The 7,280-nt window shown below is 40.0% G+C and overlaps 1 pseudogene; it reads left to right on the top strand.

Annotated features, from left to right (window-relative positions):
• The first annotated feature begins 2,343 nt into the window (after positions 1–2,343).
• On the top strand, positions 2,344–7,075 carry LOC110330011 (annotated as a pseudogene).
• Positions 7,076–7,280: the final 205 nt, after the last annotated feature.

The following is a 7,280-nucleotide window of genomic DNA, read 5'->3' as shown; positions in this document are numbered from 1 at the left end:
GCCTACATCCGATAGAGGCCAAATATCCAAAATATATAAAGAACTCAATAAATTAGACTCCAGAGACCTAAATAACCCTATTTAAAATGGGGGAAAGAGCTAAACTGAGAATTCTCTACTGAGGAAACCCAAATGGCCAAGAAGCATCTAAGGAAATGTTCAACATTCTTAGTCATCTGGGAAACACACAAATCAAAACAATCCTGAGATTCTACCTCACAACAGTCAGAATGGCTAAGATCAAAAACTCAGGTGACAACAGATGCTGGCAAGAATGTGGAGAAAGGGGAATGCTCCTCCATTGCTGGTGGGTTTGCAAACTGATACAACTCGAACTGGTGGTTCTTCAGAGAATTGGACATAGTACTACCTGAGAACCCAGCTATACCACTTCTGAGCATATACCCAGGAAATGTTCCAACATGTAATAAGGACACATGCTCCACTATGTTCACAGCAGCCTTATTTGTAGTAACCAGTAGCTAAAAAGAACCAAGATGTCCCTCAATAGAAGAATGGATTCAGAAAATGTGTTATATTTACACAATGGAATACTACTTAGCTATTAAAAACAATGGCTTCATGAAATTCACAGATAAGTGGATGGAACTTGAAAATATCCTGAGTGAGGTAACCCAGTCACAAAATGACACACATGGTATGCACTCTCTGAAAAGTGGATATTAGCCTAAAAGTTCAGCTTACACAAGATAAAATTCACAGATCATATGAAACTCAAGGAGAAGGAAGACCAAAGTGCAGATGCTTCAGTGCATCTTAGAATGGTGAACATAATACTCTCAGGAGGAAATATGGAGACAAAGTGTGGAGCAGAGACTGAAGGACAGGCCATCCAGAGACTGCCCCATCTGGGGATCCATCCGTATACTGTCACCAAACCCAGATGCTATTGTGGATGCCAGGAAGTGCTTGCTGACAGAAACCTGATATGGCTGTCTCCTGAAAGGCTCTTCCAGAGCCTTACAAATACAGAGGCAGATGTTTGCTGCCATTGGACTGAGTGCAGGGTCCCCAATGGAGGAGTTGGATAAGGGACTGTAGGAGCTGAGGGTATTTGTAGCCCTGTGGGGGGAGCATCAGTGTCAACTGGCCAGACCCCCCCCCCAGAGCTCCTAGGGACTGAAGCACCAACCAAATAGCACACAGGTAGGGACCCATGCCTCTGGCTGCATATGTGGCATAGGATGGCCTTGTTTGACATCAGTGGGAGGAACAGCCCTTGGGCCTGAGGTATTCTATGCCCCAGTGTAGGGCAATGCCAGGGCTGGAAGACAGGAGTGGGTGGATTGGTAGTAGAGCACTCTCATAGAAGGGGGATGTGATAGGGGATTTCTGGAGGGGAGACCTGTTAAGGGGATAGCATTTGAAATGTAAATAAAGAAAATATTCAATAAAAGGAAAAATAACAAGAAAGAAGAGGTGAATATAGATGACTCTTATAAGGTAAAAGAAGTATCTTCAGCTGGGTGATAGGAAAGGCTGAGTAAGGATTAGGAATGGACCTCATGAAGAGCCAGCAGGTGTCTTTAGCAGAAGGCTGTAGTGCTGTTATGTATAGGTATGATTAAGCTATCAGAAAGTCATCTAAAGTAATCATAGTTTGTAATGATAATAATATGACATATGAAGCTCATGATCTGTGGTAATGTTCTACATAATATACATTATTTTCCTTATATGTTAAAAAATAAAAATAAAATAAAACAGGAGAATTATCAAAAAATAAATAAAAAGGAGTAAAGACTTGGACACACTGTACTAGATTCAAAAGAATATCCCAAGAACAGTGGACACCCAAACAAACAGGAGACTTAAAACTGACTTAGCACAACAATGATGCATGTGTTCATTTGCCCTTTGTTCTTCCAGGGAAGCACCATGTTTTAACTGATGTGAAAATGATTGGGTATATTTCGCAAAGAATCTTTTAAATGTTTCTGACTTTTATATCACAGGAGGGACCACTTCTGACTTTCTGAAATACTTTTATTTTGATGTATTTACACACATTCCTGATAACTCACAAAATTAAAATTATACTTTATTTTATAGAGTTGAAAAAGCTACAGCCTACTCTCATATTAATAACTTTGACATGTTGTGTCTTTAAAATAGTTATGTTGAGATTAACAATTGTCTCTCATGTTTAAAAAAATGTTGTTCTCACAAATGCTGACTAGTGTTGTTTCAGCTTAATAGTAACTAGAGTTATTTGGGAAGAGAGAACTTCAACTGAGAAAATGCCCCCAATAAACTGTCCTTTGTGAAAGCTTTGTGTGAATTGTCTTAATTGGTGGTTGAAGTGCGAGGGTCAAGATCATTATGGCTCATGCCACTTTCCGACCTGTAGTCCTTGGTGATATAAGCAACGAACCTGAGCAAGCCGTGGGTAGCAAGACAGTAAGTGGTCTTCCTACAAGTTCTCTACATTAGTTCCTGCCCTGACTTGCCTCACTGATTGAGTATAACTTGGGAATTGTAGGCTGAAATAAACCCTTTTCTTCCCATGTTGGTTTTGATCTGGGTGTTTTATCACTCCATCTGACCTAGGAGGATAACCTAATTCTAGACATTCAGGAAGCTGGTGTGTTCCACATTTATTTCTTCAGATAAATCTGGAAGCTAAATGCAAAACATTTGTACACATACTAGTAGAAGTCCTTGCAATCACCTTATAGCTGAACAGGGGAAGACATTGCCATTTCCATGAGTCTGAGGAATTTATGTCTTTGACATAGCCATGGCTCAGTACTTTATCAGCTTTCCACACTATATGGTGGCACCATATTCTGAAACTCAGGAACAGTTGTGAAGAATAACATGGAACAAAGAACACAGAGGTAAAATTAGCCCCAATCCTAAGATGTAGACCATAATTGTTTGGTGGTAACAATGTGTATATACTGAGTCCATGGGTCACCTTATACTTCTAGATCGAAGCTATGCGCCAAAGAATTATTAGTCTGAATCCTTTAAGTTAAAGAGTCTATCATAATGTTGGGCTCTAAGGAAGAAACCCCTTTCTGTGCCTTTGTTGGAGACCAGGTTGAGAAAACCCAGGCATCTTACAGCCCAGGCATTTTACAGCATGCAGCTGAGAGTCATATAGTTCTTTGTCAGGAGCCCTTTCCCCTCTCCCCCCAAGGCTGTTCCGTGGGAACCAGCAAGATTCAAGCCCTAAGCAAATATCATTGACTGAGGGAGTCTTCTTGCATTCCTGAGCTGCCCGGGGCTGTCACCTTGGGCTGTTCGGAGGATCCAGGACTCTGAGATAAGCCTCCAGATGTTCCAGAGCAGTGATGCCAAGGACCCGAGATAAATCACTGAAAGTTTCAGACTCGAAATTAGCTTCCCCATTTGTCCTTCACTATGTTTCTTTTGATCACTCCCCAACCGCTCTCTGTATTGTATAAAACTTGAGCCTTTTCCTTCAGTAAATGAGACTATGACAAGCATGCATGGTCTCCATCTCTTCTTTTTACCCATTTCAATTTAGGTTTGGAATCCCCCTCGAGGACCAAGGAATGACTTGTCCCGTGGGTCGGGATATGCCTTGACCATTTCAAAACATGGAAATGAAGCCGTCCCCAGACCACCAACATTACGTAATATTTCCAGACACCTTTCTCAATACTTATCTCCTTGTTAAACCTAAGCGAAGTTATAGTAGAACCACAGTTCTGACCTCTGTCCTTGAATGGGAAGGATAAGTGCTTGTTGGGAGTCACATGAAAGGAACAATGTGCTATGGATGAACAGATATCAGTGGAGAGCCAAGAATAAAGATGGGACCTACTTCAGTCCACATGTGGCAACATTCTTTCCTGAGTTTCAGAGGACAATGGTGTTACAGGCATGATAGATTGGATCACAGTGGTCTGATGCCCTGCATAATACTCCTAGGATGCTGGAAATCCCCATGGCTCTCAGCAAGGGCAATGCTTTCTAGATGTCACACTGCCAAATGATTTTAAAACTTTAGAGAAGCATGATCTAGTAATCTCACAGAGGATCTATAAGGGCAATCCAATGTCAGTACTAGGATGCACAAATGAGGTGGAGCTTGAGTATTGACTGCATCTTGCCCAGAATGGTGAGCAGGGTGAGCAGAATAACTGTAAGATAGGACCAAAAGTGCTTATCTGTGGTTGGAGCTGTGTGTCTCTAAGTATGAGGCAGCTCAGGTTCCTCTAGCCTGTGTGGATGACATATATACAATCTCTATAATTCACATATTTCTATTATTCACTTGTCATTTGTTTTTCCTTGTTTTTTTATTGAAAATAGATTCCTTTATCGTACATTATATTCCAACTGTAGCTTCTGTTCCCTCTGCTCTTCCCAGATCCTCCTCAGTTCACTCCCAATCCACTCTCTTTCTGTCTCTCATAAGAAAAGGACAGGGTTTTAGATATAACAACCAAACATGACAAAATAAAATATAATAAGATAGAGCAAAACCATCCTATCAAAGTTGAACATGGAAACCCCACAGGAAGAAAAGAGTTCCAAGAGCAGGCACAAGTGTCAAAGACCTACTTGTTCTCATACTTAAGAATCACGTGAATATACTAAGCTGTAAGTTATCATATATAGGCAGAAGAACTTGTTCAGACCCACGTGGACCCTTGTGCTTGCTGCTTCAGGCTCTGTGCCTTTCTTAGTTCATTCAGAGGACTTTGTTCTGATGTCCTCCATCTCCTATCACTCTTACATTCTTTCATCCTCCACTTCAGCAGAGTTCTCTGAATTCTGAGGGGAACTATGTGATGGAGACATCCCATTTAGACTTTCTCTCCCTGTAATGTCTGATTATGGATCTCTCCATCTGTTTCCAGCTGCTGATGGAGGAAATCTCTCTGATGCAAACTGAATAAGGCACTGACCCATGAATATATTCAAATATCAGTAGGAGTCATTTTACTGACACTAATTTTTTAGATAAGTAGTGTTTCACATTATCCTACATATCTGGGATATCTAGGTCCGTGGTTACCCTAGCAATGTTATGTTTGGGTATTATCTCACAGAGCGATCCTTAAGTTAAGTCAAATCAGATATTGATTGGTTACTTCCACAAGCTTTGTGCCACCACTGCTCTATCGTATTTTACAGTCAGGATACATGTAAGTAAAAGGGTTTTTTTGTGACTGGTTTGGCATTTATCTTTCTCTTTTGGTACCCTGTAGAGTACCTTCCCACAGCATAAAGACTAGAAATTAGGGATGAAGGTTCCATGTGGATATCAGCTCAACTTCTCCATGTTCAGTGAGTTGTGTGGCTATTTTTTTTTGGCAAGGGGTGGCACTATTAGCCCATTGTCTTAGCAACAGCCTAGTTTATTTCAGAGGACTTGTGATTTCCATTGGACCTCCTTGGTCAACAACACAATTAAATATAACTCAATCCAGCTACTGGAAGCCTCGTTTGGCGAAAAGAACTGATCAGTTGTAACTCCATATACTCTGATATCAGAAGATCTCAGTACAACCACATTCATATATTTTAGGTTTCCAATACACTAGGTTTCGATGTCATTCCTCAAATGACCCCCCTCAAAACCAGATGTATTGCCCTGACATTATCTCCCATCAAAATTCCAACACAATCCTTCACAGAACTTAAAAGGACCATTTTCTTTTTCTTTTCTTTTTTTTAACTCTATATCTCACTTTATATTTTTTCAATTTTTTTATTAGATATTTTCTTCATTTACATTTCAAATGCTATATCGAATGTCCCCTATAACCTCCCCCCACCCTTCTCCCCTACCTACCCCCTCCCACTTCTTGGCCCTGGCGTTCCCCTGTACTGGGGCATACAAAGTTTGCAAGACCAAGTGGCCTCTCTTCCCAATGATGGCCGACTAGGCCATCTTCTACTACATATGCATCTAGAGGCACGAGCTCTGGGGGTACTGGTTAGTTCATACTGTTGTTCCACCTAAAGGGTTGCAGACCCCTTCAGCAAAAGGACAGTTTTCAACATATAGAAAAACAAAAAAAGAAAGGATAGTTAAAACAACGATGAACAATGAAAGAATTACTGGAAGTCTTACCATTAGGTTTGGATTACGCTGAATCTGTAGAATGATTTTGGTAAGATGGCCATCTTTACAATGTCAATCTTATTGATCCATGAGCAAGGGAAAACTTTCTTAAGTCTGTAAATATCTGTTAGATCCATATGTATTTTGTGTCTGTTAGCTCCAGTATTTCTGAGAGTGTGGTACTGAAGTCTCCTCATATCAGTATGTGAGAGTCAATATGTGAGTTAAGATGTAGTAGTCTTTCCTTTACAAAGGAAAGTACCCTTCTGTTTGGGGCATAAATGTTAAGAATTAAAATGATTGGGCTCAAGCAACCAGCACAGGCTTTAGGCTATTTGAAGGGATTTATTCAAACAAGGATATCAAACCAAATCACACAATTTATATCAACAACATGAATGACAAAATTACAAAATAAGAATTGGAGAGATCCCTATATGACCTGCTTTCTAAGTATGGGCACATGGTATATTGTACCTTTAAAGACCATGAAGATGAGGGAATAGGTTTTTGTTATATTAAGGGATTGGACATGTCCATAAATGCTTTGAGACAGTTCTAAGTATTTCAATTTTACAGTAAACCAATGAGAATTCAGTATACAAAAACATAATCTGATATGTGTGGCACTTTTACTGATAAGGAAAAAGGAAAGCTAAAACCATGGAACAGACTTCAGAAGCTACAAATAAAAAGGATGTTCAGAGAACATCAAATTCAGTTAATACCCAAGGAAATGCAGCACCAAATCCTCTGGTCCCTGATTACCATCCAAACTAAATCCTATTCCTTAACAACTTACCAGAAGAGATGAGTGAAATAATGTTATCTGTGCCATTAAACCAGTTCCCTGGTCTTAAGGAAGTTAGCTTGGTACTGGGGAGGCATAACTTTGCATTTGTAGAATTAGAAAACGATGGGCAGGCTGGAGCTGCCAGAAATGTTCTGCAAGTATTTAAGATCACGCCATCTCATGCCATGAAGATTACCTATTCCAAGAAATAGCATGTGGAATGCCAGTTTGAAAGGACTTGGTATTATTTATATGGTTTTTTATGACATTTTAGTCAAGTCATTTTATTTTTTATCTTTTTAAAATTATTTTACTAGATATTTTCTTCATTTACATATCAAATGCTATCCTGAATGCTCCTTATACCCTCCCCCCACCTTGCTCCCCTACCCACCCATTCCCACTTCTCGGCCCTGG

This window comes from Mus pahari, chromosome 12, assembly GCF_900095145.1.
Source record: "Mus pahari chromosome 12, PAHARI_EIJ_v1.1, whole genome shotgun sequence".
Lineage (NCBI taxonomy): Eukaryota > Metazoa > Chordata > Mammalia > Rodentia > Muridae > Mus > Mus pahari.
Note: the sequence above shows the minus strand (reverse complement) of the source record. Positions and strands in the feature narration are given on the sequence as shown.